Source organism: Talpa occidentalis, unplaced genomic scaffold (assembly GCF_014898055.3).
Source record: "Talpa occidentalis isolate TD23 unplaced genomic scaffold, MPIMG_talOcc4v2.1 talOcc4.12, whole genome shotgun sequence".
NCBI lineage: Eukaryota > Metazoa > Chordata > Mammalia > Eulipotyphla > Talpidae > Talpa > Talpa occidentalis.
In genome coordinates, this window is record NW_023601212.1 from 88,474,216 (window position 1) to 88,497,107 (window position 22,892).

Sequence of the window (22,892 nt, forward strand, 5' to 3'; positions counted from 1 at the left end):
AAGAGGACACTTTCAAATCTAAAATTATTCCTTCTTCTCACGATTTCATTTTTTACATCCTCAAAGCAAAGGAATGATAAGGATTCTTAAAGGCACTTTGTTATAAGGCATAGTACCTTACAATATCTCTCTGAAAGTTAACTATGGTTAAAAATAAATATGCATGTGTCAAAAGAGCTAACAATCAACTCCCTCTAAATACTAATGATTAGACTTAAAGTAAGACTTAAACAAAATAGAGGTATAATAGATGTTTTTCTGTACTTTGGCCTTAACCCAACTTTAAACCATATCCACCTTGAAAGTTCTCCCACATTTCTTCCATAAAAGTTATCTATGTAGCAAGGCCAGGCCGCTTTTCCAAATCTCTCCTAGATCCTTTCTTCAGCCCTCCAGGTGTGGTCTAACAGGGCTAGGAATGGTCGGTCCCAGGGGAGAGAAACATTGTATTGCTGACTTTATTTAAAATTGCCAGGATACAGGAATAAGAGAAAGTGGACAGGTTTTTAGTTGGTTTTTTATTGTTTTTGAGTTTTTTATAATTGTAGACTTCTCCCTACCTCCCCACACTGCTAGGTCACTGCTTCCAAATAGATGTGATAACCACTTTACTTGTCTCTGTTTTCCTTTATACCATTTACATATAATTTATCAAATTTTGTCTTGTGAGCAAGATATTTGTGCCCATGTATTATTATAAATTGTTTGGGATCACAAGCTACATCTTTCCCATTCCCTCCAATGCTCAGCAGAATCTCTGAAACAAAACCCCTAATATCAAGCTGGTTTAATTAATGCTTTGAGTGAATATGGATAAGAAAGCTGAGACCTAGAGAGGCTAAGTAACTTACCCAAAGTCACAGACAGTAATTAATAGTGCCAGAATTGGAATCCACGATTGCTTAATTTCACTAAAGCCACTGAGCATAAGTAACCGTCCCTTAATGCTACCAAACTAAACTCACAGGACTTGTTTCACTTCAGTAACCATTTATTTCATCTCAGGATGACCCATCATATAGAGTATCTGAGGTGAAGGGTACATGCTTTTCTTTAGACAAATGAGAAATATCAAAAAAGTTTCCTAGTTTTGATTATTTTTTGAGAGTACTAGGCCCTTTTATCTTTTGAGGAAGAATATAAGGATGGAAAAGAATTCACAGGTTTTTTTTTTCAGCCTAATTGAAATATTCTCTACATCAAATATGTTCAATGTAGTAGAAACTACAGATGTTATTGCTTTAATTTTATCACCCAATTATTCTTTTATTTCTAGTTGTCTTCAGGATAAATTAACTCTTATCAGCTTTTCAAATAGGTAATTATCATAAAGCTAAATACCACACAACCTCATGATCTATGTCAATTTATAGACTAAACTGGAGTAAAATCATGCTCTGGAGTTATAGAAAAGAAATCCAGATTTTTATTATTTTTCAACATTTTTTCCAAGAATACCCAAATGAAATTTAACAAGAAGATGATTTCTTTTCATGTAAAAAGATAATCTAGAATTGGATTTTTTCCTGTAGTGGAATGAATGCTAAACTTGAGGCAAAATATAATTAGTTTCAGTGCATCAGCTCTGTTACTTTGACCAAATTATTTTATCCCTTTGAGTTTCAGTTTCCTTTTTTCTATGAGAAAGATTTATAAGATAAGATACTTTCTATCTATATAATCCCATGATCTCTTGCTCCTGACAGTACTAGAATGCCTCAGAATACAAAACCTTATGGTTCTAATAGATAATAAGGTCAAGTCATGTGACCTTCAAGGACAAAACTGTATTCATCTGCATCATCTCAGAGAAGAGCTAAGATTAAGGTGAGGCTAGTGAGACATTCACATCAATGCAAAATTTAATGATGTCAGAAGGGGTCATAACAAGGGGTGGGAATGGTCAGTCCCAGCAGAGAAAAGTATTTTATTAATATTCAAGATAAATATTAGTTTAATGCATTATTTTTGAAAATGAAAGTTAATGCAAAAAATCCACAGTAAACAAATATCAAACCTTTAAATAAAGATAGTCTTGGTGCTCAGGGAGAAGAGATCTATTTTTAGTCAGAACAGGATTATTTATGCTGCAGTTTAAAAAATAATAATTCCCATATCACAGAGGTTTACCAGAGAACATATTGATTTAATGTTCCTGTGACAAATCTAATGAGGGTCCATATGGGCTCTTCTCCCCAAAGTCACATAGAGAGTCATGCAGGCAGGTGGCCTCTATGATTGCTGCGGCAGAGAAAGAAAGAACTGGAGGTTAACGCATGAGTCAGCTTAGGTTAAGTAATGTTTCAGCAACAAGTGACCCTGAAATATCAATGGTTTACAGAAACAAAAGTTGATTTCTGCTCATATTACATGTCCATTATGAATCACCAACTATACATATTTTCACCCCAGGTCTGAGGCTGCAGAAGTAACCATTATCTGGGACATGCTGTTCTCAGAACCGAAGGAAACAATAAAAGGGAAGAACCTTAAGGTGACTATAAAACTCCCACTCAAAATAGTATACCTCATTTCTGCTCATATTTCATTGCCCAGGGAAATGGGCATGATCTCTCAGGTATCAATAGAGTGGAGAAGTATAATCTTTCCCCAGAGGAAGGAACAGAAAATATTGTGAATATAAAGCACTCCCCCACTCCCTTAGGATGTCAACTTCAAAATTCCATTCAAATATGATTTTACATCAGGGTCAAGAGTACCTCTTGATCCAAAGATCTCTGAACAAAAAGAAAATTTCCTGTCCCACATATATATAATGTACTACTATGAGAAAGAGTGGATTAACATTATTCATTATCAATCTCTGTATAGCAAATGGCCCCAAATTTAGGAGCATAAAACAACAAATAGTTCTCTTAACAAGAAATCTAGGAGTAGTAAATGGTTATGGCTCAATATCTGTCATGAGTTTGTAACAAAGATGTGAGCCAGGAGTGTGGTCATATCAAACTTGAATGAGGGGGAATGTATTTCCAAATTCACTGCAAAAAATCCACAGCCAAGATCACTTACATGTTTGATGGTTGCTCTGTGGTCCTCTTGTAGGCCAATGAGCATATTACAGAGATGGCTTTGCTCTCCTGAGGGCTATCTCCTGAGGGCTATCTCATGACATAGCCCCCAAACCACAAAGACAGAATCCAAGATTGAAGCCGTCTTGGTGCTGGTCTAGCTACCCAAGGCATCTCCAGCCATTTGAGCCTCTCCAACTGAGCTCTCAAACATTGTAGAGCACAAATAGTAACAATCTTTATTATTCCTTAACTGAAACCCATACACAAATAATTATGAGCATAACATAATATTTGTTGTTTTATGCCTTTTAATTTGGAAGTGGTTTGTAATACAAGAAATTTCAGAACACAAATTGGTGCTCTGACAGGGGCATGGCCACCAAAAAAATAACTAAGATATGTAATGTTGTCTTTTGGATTTAGGTATAGACAAGAGTTGGAAGAACCCCAAGGAGTATTATTAAAAGCTTAAAGTTCACTGCCTCCCCAGTGGTGCAGCAGTTGAGCGCTGGGTTGAGAAGATGCCCGCAGCCTCTGCAGAGCCAGTTCAATCCCCGACCGCCAGGCGAGGGTCCCACATGATGCGCAGACCTCTCCTGCCACTCACTGCTCCCCTCAGCAGTGTATTTCTTCACTCTGCCTGCTCTACATTCCACTCTGGCTCTGGTGAATTCTCTCACCCTCCCGCGCTTCTGACTGTACCCAGTGCTTGTATAAATAAATAAATAAATCTTAAAAAAAAAAAAGGCTTGAAGTTCAGTGAGGAACTTGCTATTAGAAACTCAAGCAAAGGGATATGTATCCTTAATGGTAAAAGATTTGGGGAAAATGTTGCCTGAGGTAATGTGAAAAACCAGAAAATGTACTTAACAAACTTACAGATTTGGTTAAGGAGAATTCCAAAAAGAACATTAAATTATGCCAATTGATTTTGAAGCTAACATGTGTATTATATACAGATAACATATAATAAAGTACAGATTGAAATAGATAAGCTAAAATGGAACTCCAGTTTTTAATTTCAATGAGATTTTTGAAGAAATGTAAGGAAGCTAGGACTTGCAGTTTCCAAAAGAAAACCAGTTCTCATTTCCAGACTCTCAACACACAAAAAATCTCAATACAAGAAATGGCCTTAGATCATGTCAAGAGTGAAACTAAAACCCTTTGTTAATACTTCAGAAAGATTTATGGGCATACCCCATGGACTCAACTAAACAAAAATATTCCTAAACTTTTTAAGGCTGTTCCTTCAGAGCAGCAACACTTGACTCTAAAATGAAGCCAGAGAAGCTCTGTCATAAAGATATCTCTGTGTGTTGTTTCTTATGATGGAGTGAAGCCTAATAAGATTTATAGTAAAGTCACGTAGTATTCAAGAGAACTAAATTTGTGGAAGTATTGGAGACCTATAAAAAAAGGGACAGAATCTACATAAAATTATGGTCTCCAACTTTCTACAGGAAGAAGGTTGAGAAGGCTACTTAGATGAACACCTGACCTATTTCACATGAAATAAAATGACTTCAGAACATGGATTTAAGAGTTATAAAAAATCATTACCAGGTACCATGAAGTGGAATGATGAAGGAAGAGGGGAAAATGGAGAAGCTGCACCTGGCACTTTAGCACTTGGTCAGGCAAACTCTTCAAGGACAATGACAGTCATTATGGTTACCTCATGATGGATTATCCATCTTGGATGGTTCATGGTGAATTTTAGGTCTTTCCCCCTCTCCAGGCTCAATGGGCCCTGCCCAATTCATACTTTTTTCTTTCTTGTCTGGAGCTTGCCTGGCTGGCAATCTTTTGGGCTTCAGTGGGTTGGGTTGGGCCTGATTGCCTAGCCATTTGCCCATGATGGGATGGGTGATTCTGGAGTTTGATTGAAAGTTTGATCTCTCTCTGTCTCTGTCTCTGTCTCTCTCTCTCTCTCTCTCTCTCTCTCTCTCTCTCTTCCCCTCCCTTTGAGCATCACATCAATTAAAGATCTTTGAGCACACTAAGAGTATAATGTCTTTGCCTTTTTTATGGGTAGATAGGTAGACATTTAATATAAGCAAAATGAGTTTTTTCCCTTAACAATTTGGGGTCCCTGGGTATCCCCCTAGTTTCACTCACTTTCACTTGTGTGCTCTGCTTTTGGATACACAGCATCACCTCCATCTAATTTTGAAAGTTAGAAATTTCATAGTAATCTTTAATTTCTCTCATATCTAAATGGCTGCTAAATCTTCTTGATTTCAATTCCTAAATTGCTCTCAAGTTATTTTCTGCCCTCTGCCATATATGAATATTAGTAGATCCCATCATTTCCTATTGGTCCCACAATTGGTCTTTCTATCTCACTGTCAACCCTTTTATCCCATTCTCTGTATGTGTATACTGAGTCATTCTTACAAAAAGTTAGGATTACTTAAAATATTTTAATTGCTGATCAGCACCCACAACATGATTACTAATATTTTAAAGATGAAGGCTAATGCCCTTTTACTAATTAGCCCAATTCTAGCTACTTTATAAACATCACATATCACTAGGTCTTCTCACACACCTTGTACTCTACTATGTGTAACTGCATTAGTAAATTTCCAACATATAAGATTCCATTTTCTTGGAATACTTTCTCCTCTTTACCTGGAAAACTCCCACTTGTCATTAAATAGAGAGTAAGAATGTCATTTATTTTGTGAAGCTTTGAGCTTCTCAGGAAAAAACATTGTGTCTTTTATTTTTGTATCACTCATGCCTTGCATAATACCTGGAAACCAGTAGGAGATTAAAAAAATTGAATGTTTGTGCTCCACTTTGAGCCCTTCTACCACATTCTGCACAACCACTGAATAAGCTCAGTCAGCTCATAAAAAAGGATAACAGTAGACAATGTTTATATCTATTTTGAGCCCCTTCTCTTTTTTAATTATTTGATTATTAAGTTAGTCATGTAAATAAGTAGGCATTTTCCAGACACTGTGCCTGGGAGCACAATGGTAAACACAAATCTTGGCCTTGAGAAGCTTAGAATCTTGCATGATTTCTGCTCTCTATTTTCCTCTCCTCTGAAGTCCAACCTACCAGTGCCTTACCTTACATTTTGGACAATGACCTATTAAGTGGATTTTGGCTTCTTCACCTCTCTGGCTTTGGTATATATTATAAACTTCAGGGAGAACTTTCTATTCTAGTCCTGGGACACTGTGGGAACACAGATGCTGCTCTGACCCTTGGCCAGTGTAGAGGACAAGGGAAAAATGTTTTTCTCTACTCATCCTTGGTCCTCCAACTGAGCTCCTATAAGTTAAACTGGGAAAAGACAGATAACTAAAGGAAAACAAATACAGGCTTACTGCTATCACCTACCAGGGTGGTTAGAACTTAGGCTTATCTGTATTTTAGGCTGAACAAAGAAAAAGGGGTTTGAGATTTCTAAAAAAGGGAAGCAAGTTGTGGAAAGATGAACAGGAAAAGTATGGTAAATAAGTGTTGTTTAACAACATGTGTTACACAGATTAAGTCAGTGCCTGATGATCTTCACAAATGAAAATTTTCCTTATAAGTAAATTTCCTTTACAAAAGGAAAATCCATGCCCTGATTTTTAGCTTTTCCTACACTGCTGGTTCCTGGTACCATTACCTCAAAATAATCCATATGCCAAAGAGCCATATTTTGCAGTAGCATATGGTGGTACCCTTCATTGGTATCCCAGTTTTACCAAACCTAATCCCTCTGAAAAGATTTTGAAAAAATGGACAAAAAGACTTTTAGTCCCTATCTCTCCTGTGACTTTATTACTCTTGAGCCAGCATTTACACAGTTTTTCTCTACTTGTCTTAAGGACCATAAGAATGCAGGACTGGGCTTTTATATCCATAGAACTAATTTTCCGACTGTCCCTTTCAGCTTTGCAAGTGGAAAAAAAAAAAAAGAGATAGAAGACTGCAAGGAGAGTTGAGCAGCCACAGGGAGATGTCAGTTTCAAGAAGGTCATTGAGTATGTTCAGGCTGCCAAGTTCCTGGGATTGTTCCCAAACTCCTACAGTGCGACTTCAATTTGGCTACAGACTCTATGGCATAGACAAGGATCTCTGGCTCATTCTATGGAATTGATCCAAGTTCTCCCAGGTCTCAGATGCTCGATCACGGGGGTTAACCAGATACCTCAAGAAGTGACATTCTTGTGTTCAGCATCCTCATTCATATTTTCTGCTTATAACTGAAGGCTAGAAGTAGTATAATACATTTTGAGTATACTATCCCACTTATGTGAGTCTACCTGATACATCTTTAAAAGCTTCAAAATGGCCATGCTGGCAGCACATGGAGAGCATCCAGTGCAGGCTCTGTGCCTAATGCACCTCTAGAAGCAGTACCACAATGACAGCAAAAATAGTGACTCCCTGGAGTCATCAAATTATGTATCTTGTATATTTTGCATAAGGAAAATACTGAATTGTCATAATAAACACACTTATTTTGGAAATAATAACAAATATTTATTGATCACTTATCATGTACCAGTCACCATTATAAGAATTTTCTATGTATTAACTTATCTAACTCTCTAAACTATTATTTTTCCCACTTTATAGAAGAAATGATACAGAAACATGTAGTGTCAGAAATATTAAGCAAAAAGCTTCTGAATTATCTCCTCTCTTGAATTATACAACTCTGGATGCAAGATAGGATGGCTCTTGAAGTGTTCAAACTGTCAACTTTGTGCTGCATGTTCTGAAATTTCTATGCAGAGATTCCATGTATGGGCTTTTCCTTCATGCCTCTCCTCAGTACCCAGAGAGCCTTTTGATCTTAAGAGAATATCTTTATAAGCTCTGAAAAGTTTTCTTAAGCTGTGTACTAATTTTTTTCAGCCTCTCCATTCTATCTGTTGCCCTTCTGAAGCACGTGTAAAATTAATCTTGGCATAGACCACAAATCTATACCAGATTCTGGGGCGGTGAGTTGGGGGAGAACACCTTATAAGAGCAGACCTCGACCCTGAAAGCATTAGATTCTCCTCTAGGAATTTTTAGAAATGTAGATGTTTGGAATCTCAAAGATTCAAATTTTGATTGGAACCAAGGTATCTATAGTTCAAAAATTTTTACAGGTAATTGTATAGCTCAGAATCTGAGAATCCTTGTCATCGTAGTAATAAACAGTATGATTTCTCCTATAATTAACATCATAGAATGAGTTAGAGATCTAAGTCATCTGTACCTCTCCACCTGAAACAGAGGTACACACTGATAAAGGATTTGGGGATGTGGATCCTTATCAAGTATTACTAATAAAAATGAGGGCTATGCTACCATACAAATGAGACCTGCAAATAGGTCAGGGTGGACTCCTAAGGTTCTTTCCATTTTATTGACTACAGGAATTTTTCTTAAATGACATCTGCTTGGCCACAGTCTAATTCCCCCATATGCAGTTTCCTCCAATTTTGTTTCTCCATAGTCTGATCATACCTGTTTCCTATATACTAAGAATGTTTCAATTTTCTTGTCTACTCATGGTGCCCTTTCTTCCTTCCTATGCCATTATGTATTTATTCTTTCTCACAGCTCTTCTATCACTTTAAGAAGGATTGAAGGAGAGGGATATGGATGAGTCTTCTCTGCACACCCTTGTGAGTCAATTTCTCTCTCTACTCACTCTGATTTGACTTTGTGAGAAACTGTTTTAGCTTCTATGGAAAAGGGTTTTATTGATCCAGTTCGAGGATGAGAAGAAATACATCTTTCCTATGATAAAAAGACTTGTACCCAGAAGAAATGGCCTGCGTCTTAAATCTGATTCACCACCTAGACCTGGAAAGTTCTTTTCACCAAAAAGTCCGTCTTACTATTCATCTTTCTCCCCCTACAGCCATATGACTGCCCTCATTCCTTGACATATGGCATCTACTCACACTGCTTGTCCTAAAGGAAGGTTCCAGCTGGATATGGACTGGAAAGACCCTTGGATCATGCTGATTATATTCCAGTAGAAAGCCAACTTCAAGATTCACCCTAGCTTACAAGCTGGATGCTAAAAACTCTCTCAGCATGATATTAGGATGCTGAGTGAAAGATGCCTGTTTGCAATAGAACAAGACAGATGTCAAGAGAAAAGCCAGAAAGGGCAGTACAGGCATTGGTTCCATGTCCCAGAGTCAAAATATATGAGAGACTGGAGAAACTACAGAGTTTGGAGAGATGCTTAGGTTCCTATGGAGGTTAGGCTAATTTTATAAATCAAGAAAAATAAAAATTAATACATGAAGGATCATAAAGAGTCCTATTAGTTTTGACTCCCATATCTGATTCCTGTTGCACAAGAAAAAAAAAAATGGTTAATACTGACTTGACCAGGGCCTCCCTGATGGCACAGGTGGTTGAGCACTGTGCTGTGAAGCTGTCCGCAGCCTCTGCAGCACCGTTTCAATCCCAGCCAGCTGGCTAGGGTCCCACATGGTGCAGCAGACCTCTCCTGTCTCACCCGCTGCTCCCCTCAGCATTGTGTTTCTTCAGTCTGCCTGTTCTGTTTCCCACTCTGTCTCTGGTGAATCTTCTTACCCTCCCTCACATCTGGCCTGTGTCCTGGTTCTTGTATAAATAAATAAATCTTTAAAAAAAATACTAACTTGACCAACCAGGAACCTACAGTGTCATTTAAAAATGAGAAAAACCTCTTGTCAACCAACAGCTTTGTTATATGGAATTGGAAGTACTAACTCGAGATTTAGAAAAGTAGTTCTCAACCTTGGAGTATATTAGAATCACATCAATGCCCAGGCTTCCCTCTGCTTAATTATATAAAAATCTCTCTGGATGAAATCCAGGTGTTGTATACATACATATTCACATAGATATAGATATAAAATATAGATATAGATACAGATATAAAAACATACACATCTAACTTTACTTCATTGTCATTTAAAGCTTGCTTTTATAAAACAGAAAGATATTTTAAGAGTTCTGAACCACAGGAATTTACACAGAGAAATATACAGTAGAAATACTCAGAGCTTTTTATATTCAAGTTATATATATATGAAAAGGAAAGAATTATAAATTCTTCAATATGAAAACAATGCAAGTGAAATAAATAGACTTAGTATGGGCCATACTGCATTACTTATAGATCTAAACAAAGATTCTGAATATTCAGACTTCTTTTTCAGTGTTTTATATTTAAATATCTCCTTACCAAAATTCTGATTCAAGCTACTTGACCAAAAAGCATGATATAGAAAGGTATAAAGCCTTATAGCAAAGGTTTTTCATCTACAGTTACCACCTTCAAAGGAATTGCCACCCCAATGCTGACATAATATCCCTTTTGAATAGAGTGCAATAAATTCATTATATCAACATTATGGAAAATCTAATAGGGTCCTAAAAAGGGAATAATATGCACAGTTTAGTAAAGTATCAGTTAAATTCACCTCATGAAATAAAACATACCAAGTATCATTTACTTGGTTTCAGGAGAACCCCACATTTGAGAATGCAAATCCGTTATTGCCTTTATCTTCAATCATTGACAGAAACTTTATAGACCACTTACCTTATGGATCATAGTAGCAAATGAATGAAGACAGATGTCCTCAAAATTGGTAATTAACTCCAGACTCTTGCAACTTTTCAGGTACAATCAAATATTTGTATAAATCAGTAGATAAAATGAGTAAGAAATTTCCAATTGTGTCAGAAATATCACCATAGTTGTGGTCTGTCTGATAACTGATTGGATTTCACTGCGAATGCCTTTCTGAGACTTTTCTCTGGGTGCAACATCATCTTTTGAATCTTGTCACACTCAATATCAAATTGCCAACTTTCAAGGACCTCACCACTTTCAATATTTGAGAAGACCACAACCAGACACTGAACTGAACACATGTATGGCCAGTCTTTTACTTGTCCCACCACATGACTTAGACATTTTATAGTCTCAGAATCAGTAGTTACAAGATAGGTGACTCCATATTTCTGTAATCAAAAGCTTTATTGAAACTAAAAGTTTATACATGTGGATAACGGAATGATTACTTTGAGAGAACTTTGTGAAAAGAAGCTCCCAAAGTTTCTTTCAACAATAAAAGTGGCTCTTCTATTGGACCCTAAATGTAATTCTTCCAACTCTCCAAGGGTCCTTCTTTATATTGTGCCAGGAATTTAGGGAAAATACTCTGTTTAATTTATTCATGCCATTTGTCACTTTACTGGCTTTAATTAGAGTTCCTTTAAGCCTTCCTGTTTCTACAGATTAGTCTATGGTCATAGGACATTAATTCTATAGATATAGAAAAGTTCATAGCTAGAATTGATATTATATTAGACCATCTTAAATGAATATAATCTTCTTACATCAAAAGAAACCAGAGTCACATAGCAAATTCTATTGCTCCAAAGACCATACACATTTCTGGCAGTGAGAAAAATAACTAGCTTTACTGATTCTTATTCCTTTGTCTCCCTCATGCATATGCTGAAAGTTCATTTTGTGTTTATGTAATCTTTTCTGGGTTGTATCAGTCAGCTGTTGCTGCATAACAAATATCTACAAAATATCTGTAGAATAGTCAATGATTTCTCACCCATGTGTCCGCAGGTCAGATGGGGTGCAGGCATCTTTAGCTGAACTCTCCTATCACTGAGTCTACATTCCAGGTCTGTCTCAAGTCTTCTGGAGTAGTTTTGTCCCATTTTGGGACCCAGGTTCTCTGGGAAGAAGAACAGTGCCTACCTGCTGAGCAAAAAGAAACACAAGATGCCCTTAAAGTCTAGGATCAGAATTCTTGTTCTGTCATTTTTACCTACATTCCTCAGGCCCAAGTAAGTCAATTGGCAAAATCCAACATGAATAGAATATAAATTACATAACTCTGTGGACATCAGGCTGGGAGGAAGAAATGAACATTGATAATATCTATCATAGCTTCCATTAATTGAGGGAATACATTGTGCATGTCAATGCAGCAAGCACTTAATTAAAACCATTAAATGCAATCTTCACAAGAATCCACTGTAGTTTTATAATCACCTCTGTTTTACAGATAAATTGTTTTTCAGGGAGATTTAACAGGTTGATGTGTGCCATAAACACTAGTAAGCATCAGAAAAAATTTTGAAAAATCATCTGTGCCCTTCACCCCTATTACTGGATCTTCTTGCCTTTCCACACTCCAGTAATCATTGCCTACCTTTAGAACCTCAATACCATTTTTAACCTTATAAAAATGTCAATGATATCAATAGGTGATCTATGTCTGCATGGTAGACAGCCAATGTAATAGGATAATAATCCCTGCATGGTCAAATCCTGTGGTTACAAGAGACAAAAGAAATAGAGGAGAAAGGCAAACAGAACTGTAGGAGTAGGACTGCTTCTTCCATGGCAGCAATCCTATTCCATATGTTCTTAGACTGAAATCATGAAAAAGAATGAAAATGTAACTCTGTGCCAAAATAATTGTGTGCAACTATTGGGTGACATGTTAGCTGTTTTACATTACAGCTTAGCCTTTGAGTTAGAACCATAAATAAGGGTAAACACTTTTTTTTCTCTTAAAACACAGCCCCAAAGACCATATAAATAACTGGAGCTGATTTAACTTGGGAGTTTAGAGAGAGCAGACAAAGGGCTGTGACATTAAGTCAAATGTCACTCTCTCGCCTTTGTTCTAACATAGATTACTAACCAGAAAGGGTAAGATCTGGCGTTGACACAGATCATGAAGGGATAGGTGATAAATTAGGTCCTAAGCCAGAGATCATTGATCCTTCTGATGTTTTTCTGATAATGACATAGCCTAATCTTTCTATCAGCTTTTATTGTGCCCTGAATCTCAATGTTTGGCTTCTCATTTGGTCCTCACTGAAAGTTGCTGTTCTGATCATTTTCTGGCTTTCCAGACTATCTCTTGAGACAGAGGAACTGTCCTAATACAACAAAGAATTTTCCCTGGAATTAGAGCCATGGAACAGAATCTGTCCCATGCTCTCCACTAAGCTGGGTCCCAAAAGAGTTCTCAAAGATCTGCTGATAGGCCTGTTTATCCGCCAAGACTGAAAAGTCACTGTGCTTCAATAGAGAAACTATATTGCCAAGTCTTTGTTTCAAAACCAATTTCATTTCTGTGTAAATAAATTTTTATGTAGACTTTCCCAGCTGGTACTTTCACCACAAGGGTAATCCAGGAGCAGCTTCAGACCCTCAGTCAGCCACCATCAGAAGTCAGAGGGAAAAGCATCTCAAGCTACTTAAGTCCAGACATCGCACTATCAGGATCACTTTTCAAAATCACCATTAGTGCCATCTCTTCCAGGACCAGTGTGGAGAATACGAGCTTCTAAGCTGAAGTCAGGAAAACTCTGCCCTGGGGGCCAAATTTGGCTTACTACCTGTTTATATAAATAAAGTTTTATTAAAATAAAGCTATGCTAGTTTGTTTATGTATTGTCTATAGCTACTTTTGTGCTATAACAGCAGAGTTGATGAGTTGCAACAGAGACCATATGGCCTGCAAAGCCTAAAATATTTACAATCTGGCCCCTTACAGAAAAAAAAAAAAAATTGCCACCCATGGTCTAGTCCTTTGGATAGCTAAAGAAAGATATATCTGGTCCCTTAAACTGAGAATTATCTTCTGCCTGACTTACTATCTCTGAATTTTTAGGGGAAAACTATCTCATACCTGAATTAACTAATTCACATCATGAATTAATAGGTTTGAAACTTAGATAACACATCAGTTTTAATACACATACACAAACCGTATACCTGGATTTTATGTATGCTCATATATATTTGCATGATTATTCACGATCTTTCCATTGAGGGGTGCAGTCTATGCCCCTCCTCTTGAATCTTGACAGAGTTGTAACTCAAATGTAACCAACAGTATGTGGCAGACATAGGTTTGTGACTTCTGAAACAATATCCGAAATAAAAAGACAATGTCCTTTCCATTTTTTTTTTTTCTGGGACACTAATATGGGAGTCTTGAGCCACCATTTAAGAATTTGGCCAGTCTGAGGCTACCACGCTGTGAGGAAGCTCTTTTCCATTTCTAATCTCTCTCGTCAAAAAAAGATTCTCAAAGGAAGAAATGGTGTCAGGGCAAAGATCAGGTGTGAGTTTGAGGTGGGGGAACTATAAGATCCTTTATTAAGTCATCAAAAATACTGAAAGCTGTATATTATGTGGTCTTTCAAACAGACAATAAACCTTCCAAAGATCTTAAGAAAATGTCTGGAAGATCTTGGCCATTAAACATTAGGACTTCCGGGCCTCGTAGGTGGGGCAAGGGGTTAAGCACAGCACTGTTAAGCAGCCTCTTCAGCATGAGTTCAATCCCCCATAGGCCAGGGAGCTACCCACATGGGCAGCAGACCTCTCCTGTCTCACCCACTGCTCCCCTCAGCAATGTATTTCAGTCAGTCCATCTGTTCTCTTCCCCAATCTGTCTCTGGTGAATCCTCTCACACACATACCCCTGCCCATACCTCTGGCCTGTACCCTAGTTTCTGCATGCATAAATAAATAAGTCTTTTTTAAAATAAATAAATAAACATTAGGACTTCCAAGAACCTGAGGGATGTTTCCCCATAACAGTATCACAGAAAGCTGAAGATAGAAAATGGGTTATGTTAAACAGATTTGTTGGTGTGCCTTTTGCTTAGTGTGATAGACTATAAATTTATATAGACATGTCAATTATATATACACACAAATTATATTGCATATAATACATACATGTATATAACACATATATGTACATACACAGAGAGAGCAGGAGAGAAAGAGAGATTGCTCAACAAAAGCAATCTGTTATTCTAAAAACAAAAAGAGTTTATTTGGAAATAAAAAAGAGAAAGGTGAGTAGATTGCATGTCCCTGAATTCTGGACCAGCATCTCTCTGTTTAGCTCTGGAGACCTTCTCTCTCAGGTCCACAGGAGGGTAAACAGCATTACTTCCTGTGGGAGATGCAAGGCATACTGGGTCTTGTAGTTTACTGGTTCATGTACTCATTTTCTAACCTCCCAACCTCAAGGCAGTGTTTCTTACATTAATATTCACAGAAGGATCTCTTCAAGTTTCTAAAGGAATTCTATCACACATGACAGAAAGAAACAGTGAAAGTATTCAATGAAAAGAGGTTTTGGGGTTCTTAAACTTTCATAGGTTGAGTTCACTCCTCAACTGTAAACATGGGCCACTTCTTATGGAAAGGGGAAAATGATCCTGAGAAATAACAGATCCAGAGACATCACTCTTCCTGATTTCAAGTTATATTAATATGCTAGAAAGTAATCAAAACAGAACAATACTGCCAGGTAAACTGACACATAGTCCAATCGAACAAGCTCAACAGCCCAGAAATGAATCCATGTATAGACAGCCAACTAAGCGAACCTAGGAATTCTCTTCAATAAATGGTGTTGAGAAAACTAAATATTCACATGCAAAAAAAAGTAAACATAGACCCCTCTTTTACACCAATCATAAAAATTAACTTTAAATGAATTAAAGATTTAAATATAAGACTAGATAAAACCCCTGGAATAAAACAGAAGGAAAAAATCCTTTACATTCATCTTAGTAGTGATTTTATGGATATAATACTAAAAGCACAAGCAACAAAAGCAAAAATAAACAAACACAGTATAACTGTACCCAATGAAAAAGATTTACATGTCAACAAACAAACAAAAAACCAAGCAATGCTGTGAAAAGACAACCTACAAAATAGAAGATACTGAAATACTGACAAACCACCTATCTGATAAGGGATTGATATCCAAACATATGCAAGGGATTCAATAGCAAAAACAAAACACACCAAACAATCCCTAAACAATTTTTTTTTAATGGCTCGAACATAAAAATTGTTAGTGTCTCCACATCATGAGTTAGGAACAGTATCTGGCTACTGGCTGAGCAGTAGGGTCATCTGCCACGTTAAGTCATGGCCTGAACCCGGACTGACTAACCAAGGATCATTAAGGAAAGAAATTGCCAGTCTGCCAAGAATATGGCAGATACCCCTAAACATTCCTTCATAACAAGAATTCTCTTAGTCCAGAGCAGTGTTTCCAGCTGTTAACTACCTGTGACAGAAAGATAAAGCTACCTGTTTTGCTTCAGAAAACTCACAAGAGAAAAACCAAGCCATTACAACCCGAGGAAGAGGGGAAAAGGCAGAAACTGAGATATGGCCCTAATTAGGTCACAAAGCTTTAGTAGCTATTGGGTTTTACACATGCTCTTTTTAGTAATTGCTCATCATCAGAAGGAATTAATGGGATCATCAGCTCCAAGCCCAAAATGGGGTTCCATCTCGCCAACCCTTTTCTCATTACCTTACATAAAGTTTCTGGGGCAATGTGGGAAGACCTAAGTAGGAATAGGATAATAGCAAAGAGGAAGTAGGATGGAGAGGGGCATTTGAGGCCTCTTTAAGTAACAAGACTGGAAGTAAAGAGCCTGCCGGGAAACCCATTAGTTCCAGCAAAAATTTTTCCAATCCCATTGTCTGAAATGAGCCTACTTCCTCAAGAGAACTACTAGGATGAGCATCTGGCTTGCTGCTGGGAGCACAAGCAGAGTCCTGAAAATCCAGGGGGACTTTGAACTGGAAAATCCAATTGTTAATGATGATCACTATGGGCTATGCATGTCTGCTAAGGAGTCACAGTCCTCCAAAACCTAAACACCTTGCCATTTGCACACCTGAGACACAGGACATTATGAGCCACACAAACAGTATTACTGAATATTAAATGCAACGTTTCAGGCCCCAGCCTCTCAGGGGAACCCAGCCAACACAGCCAACACAGAAAACATCAATGCAGACGCACGCACAGTTTGTTCACTCGAAAAGCCGTCCACAGGTACTGCAGTTAAGTAACACAGCCACAGTGGCAGAGCAGGGAATATAGAAACAGGCCGAGCAAAGAGAAACTTTTAACCAAAATGTTAAATGACCCAGGGAATTAATGGGGGGAAAGAAAGTGAAGGTGAGGGAAGAAGCAGCATAAGAAAGAAGGGAACAAGTAAGGGAGGAGGAAACCAGAGATGATAAAGGAAAGGAAGAAAGGATGTTTATAATGGAAAAAAGATGGAAATTAAAATAATTCTATTTTCCAAAATCAAGTCCTTGTCATGTAGTACTATAATTATTTGTTCACCTCTTTCATCAAGCTTTAATTTAAGATAGAAAACTGCTTCAGCCATTACTATAAGATTCATAGCATGATCAAAGTTCTTGGAGTAGCTCTTTAATAAGGATAAATGTAAAGGAATGGAGAGAAGGGGGAAACCATCAAAAGAGTCATTCTTAAATGCTCAAAGTTCTTCTTCACTATTTTACTTACATCTTTCCTCTCCTCTCCTCTCTTTCCCTCTCTCTATCTCCTCAGGAACCTGAAGTCATCCATAAATTCCTTTCTCTTCCATGCCCCAATTCCCCATTACCATCCTGCTAAGTTTACCTCCAAATGTTCTTTGCATCCATTACTTCCTTTCTATCTTTGGAGTCTCTGCCCTAAATCATTTTATGGCTGCTTCATAATATATTTTCCTTTTTGGCTGCTAGTGTGATCATATCAAATACAGAAAATGTCACAATCTTATTTGGAATCCTAATTCAATCCTAAAGTGGTTCCTTATCACCTATAAGCTAAAGTCCAAGGTCAAGAATGGTCTGGTTATGGGCCTCCCTGGTGGCGCAGCGGTTGAGGGCTGGGTTGCAAAGCTGCCTGCAGCCTCTGCAGCACTGGTTCGATCCCCAGCCACCGGGTGAGGGTCCCACATGGTGCGCAGACCTCTCCTGCCACCCGCTGCTCCCCTCAGCAGTGTACTTCGTCCGTCTGCCTGTTCTGCTCCCTGCTCTGGCTCTGGTGAATTTTCTCACCCTCCCGTACTTCTGACTATACCCAGTGCTTGTATAAATAAATTCTTAAAAAGAAAGAAAGAAAGACATAAAAAAAAAAAAAAGAATGGTCTGGTTAGTGGATACTGGCTGGACTCAGCCTAGATCTCCTTGAATATTTTCCATGTGCTTGCTTCTAAGGGCCTGAACCCTAGACTCTCTGGAGGATCATCTGTGCACTAATGAAGCCTCTTTGCTCACAGGTACATAGTCAAAAGTGTTGGGCAGCCTGTGGCCAACGACTGTCAGAAACAAGAGTAGGAAATTCTGCTCCCTTATCTCAAGCAAGGAAAAACCCTGAGGTCTAACACACTCCAGAGCACCTCTACAGATCAAGTTAAGGCCAGGACTGCCTAAAATCACACCCTTCTTTGGTACATTATTTATCTATTGAGTATAACAAATTCACTCAAAAATTAATAGCATAAAACAATCATTTACTGTATACTATCTGAGGGTCAGGAACCTGGGAGCAGCTTACCAAGCTGCAGTGAAGTCGTTGGCTGGGGAAGCACTCATCTGATGGGGTAGGAGAACCTTCTTCCAAGATCACTCACATGGCTGTTGGCAGGAGACTTTAATCCCTGCCAGATGGGCCTCTCTATAGGGCTGCTCGCATGATAAGGCAACTGTATTTTCCCAAGCAAATTATCCAAGAGAAGGAGAAAGCTAGGTAAACAAAAGAGTATACGTAACAAAACCTAATCTCAGAAAGGACATGTGCTATTTATTGGTCCCAAAGATCAGTCTTGGTACAATGTGGAAATCAGAAGTGGAAGTCCCTGGAGACTCCACCATTGGCTTCTCCCCTTCTCTATCCTGATCCTCCCATTCTCTTATCCAATTTTCTTAGGAGCACTTCTTACTGAATCATTTGCACCTAAATCCTGATTTCAGGGACTCATTCTGGGGATGCCAACCTAAGACAGTCTGAAAAACCCTTGCCTACTCCTCCATCTTCATCTCCTGTCAAACATGCTTTGCTTTTTGTAGACCAGTAACAATGAAATAATGCATGAAATTACATGCTATGTAGTCTTTTGATGCCTTTAGTCAGAGTATTGGGCATCTTTTTTGACTGTGACACTTGCTACCTTTAGATATTTGTTGAATGAATGAGTACATACACCCTGAAGTACTGTCTGCTTTAATTGGCTCCCACATCGGGTGGGTGGAGGGAAGAACAGGTGACTCTGTCTGTCACCGTGGGCAACTTTGAGAACTTTATCATGTCTTCCAACTTTGGGAAAAAAGAAATAGGAAAATCCATTCACTTGTTTATTCATTCAACATATATTTACTGAAAGCTATGTACCTGACATCACTTAAGCACTAGAGTTACAGCAGGGAAAACAAAGAGACTAAAAGTCTACCTTTAGAAGCTTACATCAATGTTGTCATGTCCCTCCAGTACCACCCCAGATGTAGGTGGATGGATGGATGGTTAGATGCATCTACACAACAGTAATAATAAAGAAAAAAAATTACTAATGATACTTGTTAAAAATGATAAGGCAAACATTTTTTAGGAGACTACTGCAGTGAAATGAGGGAGAGAGATTAGGCTCACCTCCAAAAACAACGACTAGAAGAGATTTATAGCCAAGGAGTGGGGGAAAAGAGTAATCAGTAGAAACTGAATTATTAATAAGAAATATCAGGTAAAGGGGATTCTGGCTAAACTAGCTTGACAGAATTTATGCTGAAGGCAACGCAGGGTGATAAGCTATCAAAGGTGGGGGATGGGGGATTTGATCATATTTCAAGAATGGTCAGATACCAAGGGTGGGGATTAAAGAATTTGATCAAAACTAAAGGGTAGGGACTTTTAGCTAAACTTCTGCAGTGGATTCTTGCTAAAACTGTAGTAAACAAGTCAAGGACAGAGCCCAATAGCCAGGTCTAATCAGAAAGAGGATTCAAAGAGCCTGACAAGAAATAGGCCAAGAAGAAACCTCAGAATTGCAGAGGATTCTAGAATCTATTCTGGTCTATCAGTGAGTAAAAGGGCACTGAAATCTACCTTGATGTGGCAGTTTAATTACAAACCTGTTTGCTTATCTGGATTTTCTTATCCCTACAATGCTACAATGGTCCTTACTTCGAAACTCCAAAAAGGAAAAATAATGAAACTGAGCTGATATCTAACATACTGCAAATGAAACTGCTACTTTGAGCTGGAAGGGACCTATGAGACAATGCAGTGGCAGGTGAAAACTGAAGGGGGAGTCAGAGAGAGGTCTGAGCTAGAGCTTGCAGTATGGTCCAGTCTGTTTCCTTCTCTGCATAATGGAGCCCAGAAAAGTTGCTCTCAGTTTCCTTCCTCCATTCCCTTGATAGCAACATGAATGGTCTAGTCTTAAAATCTCATCACCTTGATGGCATGGAAACTTGCTTTATATTTATCAGCTTGCATCACTCATCTCCCCTGCTAGACAAAAGCGGTGTGTACAGTAAATGCTGCTCTGCACACCATGCCATTGTGGGTATCTCTTACCACAGAGAATAGACCTTAGTATCTAAGGAGCTCCCTGAAAAAGCTCCTTCAAGGTCACAGAGAGAGTGAATAACAGCCAAGATTTATATGCAGACCTGTCCCATTCCTAAGCTGGTGCTTTCAACTCATACACAGTGACCCAGGAGAGAGAAATTGCTTAAATATAATTCCTGCTGGGTCAGTTTATCATTTTTGAAAGCTTACTTCAAATATTTCTTTGCCAGCCACACATACACTTTCACTCACAAGTTCAACATTTACTTTTCGAAATGCCCCAGATGGCATATCTCACATCGAAATCTGTCCTCTTGTGAGCAAGGTAGGTCTTGGCCTGGATTCTCAACTCTAAATGCTGCTGGGGCTATACTTCAGATTTTACCAATCTTGATATTTTTATTTAGATGCACAGGAAGTTATGTTCCTTGCGTGCCTATTCATCTTAATTTATAAATATCAATATTTTTAAAGAACACAGGTATTTTTCCCCCCAAGGTCGCCAATTTCTTAAAAGATTCATGTAGCTTCAACTTCCTGGCAGATTATCTGATTATCACAAGTCTGTAAGGATTGGGGTCCCAGCATGATACACAAACAAATTCAACTGAGGATTGGGGTCCCAGCATGATACACAAACAAATTCAACTGAGTAAGTTTTAAAGATCTTATTGGCTTTATCCAGCCATTCATGACATGTCTGATGAGACACGTCATCTGCAGATAGCAAGGAACTCTGAGGAGCTGTACAAAATGAAAGATGTCTATTGGTAGAAGAGAACAAGAAACAAGGAAGTTAAACTAGGAGAAAGGGAGTAGGTTGTGGCAAGATCACTTTCCTTTGGGGATGGTAGGCTTCTGCCAGACAGATGACCTCAAAATAACAATGATCAGGAGAGTACTATGGTTTCATACCCCATTTCTGGGCAAGTCAGAACTCTCCTCGAGTCTCAGTTGGGTGACATGGAGCCTAACATCACTAAGGAACATTTTGGATCTGTTGTCTTATTTTTAGCAACACTCAAGAAGGGATAATTGAAAAGAATTTACCAAAAGGACCATAGCAGGACCTTGAATAATATCATCTCATTTGACACAGTTTCATTATAATATTGACGAGGGGAAAAAAGTCAATTCCCAGAAGAGGCCACTGTGAGGTGTTTGCCCATTTTCCATGGGTTTTCTCCACCTACTCTGGTCTCTTTCTGCATCCAATTAGGGTCATTAAATGCCTCGATTATCTCAGTCTGAGTGAGTGTAGGTGTGTATGATGTGCCCTGTGATGGAAGGGCATCCTGTCCAAAGTTGGGCCCTGTGGGCACTATGAGCTATCTTGATAGACTCCAGTTACCCATGACCTTGAACTGGAATAATGAGTTGGAAAAGGAATGAGTGAATGCACACATTTTTTTAATATTGAAAGTGTTTTGGGTCTTTAGAAGTTTGGTGATAGTTTTGTGACCAGATATATGCCATCAAAACTTAACTTTTGTTTATATCAATTAGACTATGGTACAGTTGGTTTCCAGGAACCCATGGATAACATTTAGTGAGGACTTCCTGTACTTAGAAAAGTAGTAGGTATAAAAGAATGTGAAAATATTATCACAAAAAGAGCAGGCATCCCTATGTACATAGCAGCATTATTCACAACGGCCAAGATGTGAGATCAACCTAAATGCCCATTGACAGATGACTGGATAAAGAAATTGTGGTATATACACACAATGGAATACTATTCAGCTATTTAAAAAGATAAACTCTTGGTGGATTAGGAAGATGGGTATATTACACAATGGAAAACTATTCAGTCATAAAAGAAATAAACTCAACTTGTGTGACAATATGGATGTAACTGGAGTGACTCATGCTAAGCAAACTAAATCAGAAGGAGTAAGACAAATACCAGAGGGTGACACTTATATAGAGAGAAACAACAACACAACAACAAAATCAGGAAAAGCCAAAATAATAACAAACCCAAAGACTATGATGATAAAATTGAGGCTACCAGAAGGGGACAATGAGGGGGGAAGCAAATTGGTCAGGGGACACAATGGACAGAGGTAGAGGACTTTCATTCCTTGGTGGTGGGTGTGGTGTGGGGTCATATACCAGAAGGGTGTGATCCTATACCTCTAAATCCTATATGCAATGTTATAAACCATTGTTACCTCAATAAAAAATAAATAGTGCCTTTTGTAACAAAATAGATGGAGCTTGAGGTGATTATGCTAAGTGAAATAAGTCAGAAAGTAAAAGAAAATTCCTGGATGATTTCATTCATTTGTGGAATATAAGTAACCAAAGAAAACAGACAGACAAAAGACAACAAAAATAATTCTTAGACCATGTGAGAAATATAGTGACTCCCAGAGGCACAGGGGAGGGAAAATGAGATGGGGGCAAACAAGATGGCATGTGGGTGCCAGGG

General features: G+C 38.2%; 1 long non-coding RNA gene across 3 annotated transcripts in view; it reads right to left on the reverse strand.

Moving 5' to 3' along the window:
- LOC119240185 (uncharacterized) overlaps window positions 1-22,892 on the reverse strand; it is a 266,551-nt gene that overhangs the window by 112,434 nt on the left and 131,225 nt on the right. For 2 of the 3 annotated variants that reach the window (XR_008551243.1, XR_005124099.2), the window contains one exon: window positions 11,766-11,778. This is a non-coding gene — a long non-coding RNA (uncharacterized LOC119240185). Of the gene's footprint in view, window positions 1-11,626; window positions 11,779-22,892 lie in introns of those variants that run through there. The other variant, XR_008551242.1, reaches the window with a different exon arrangement.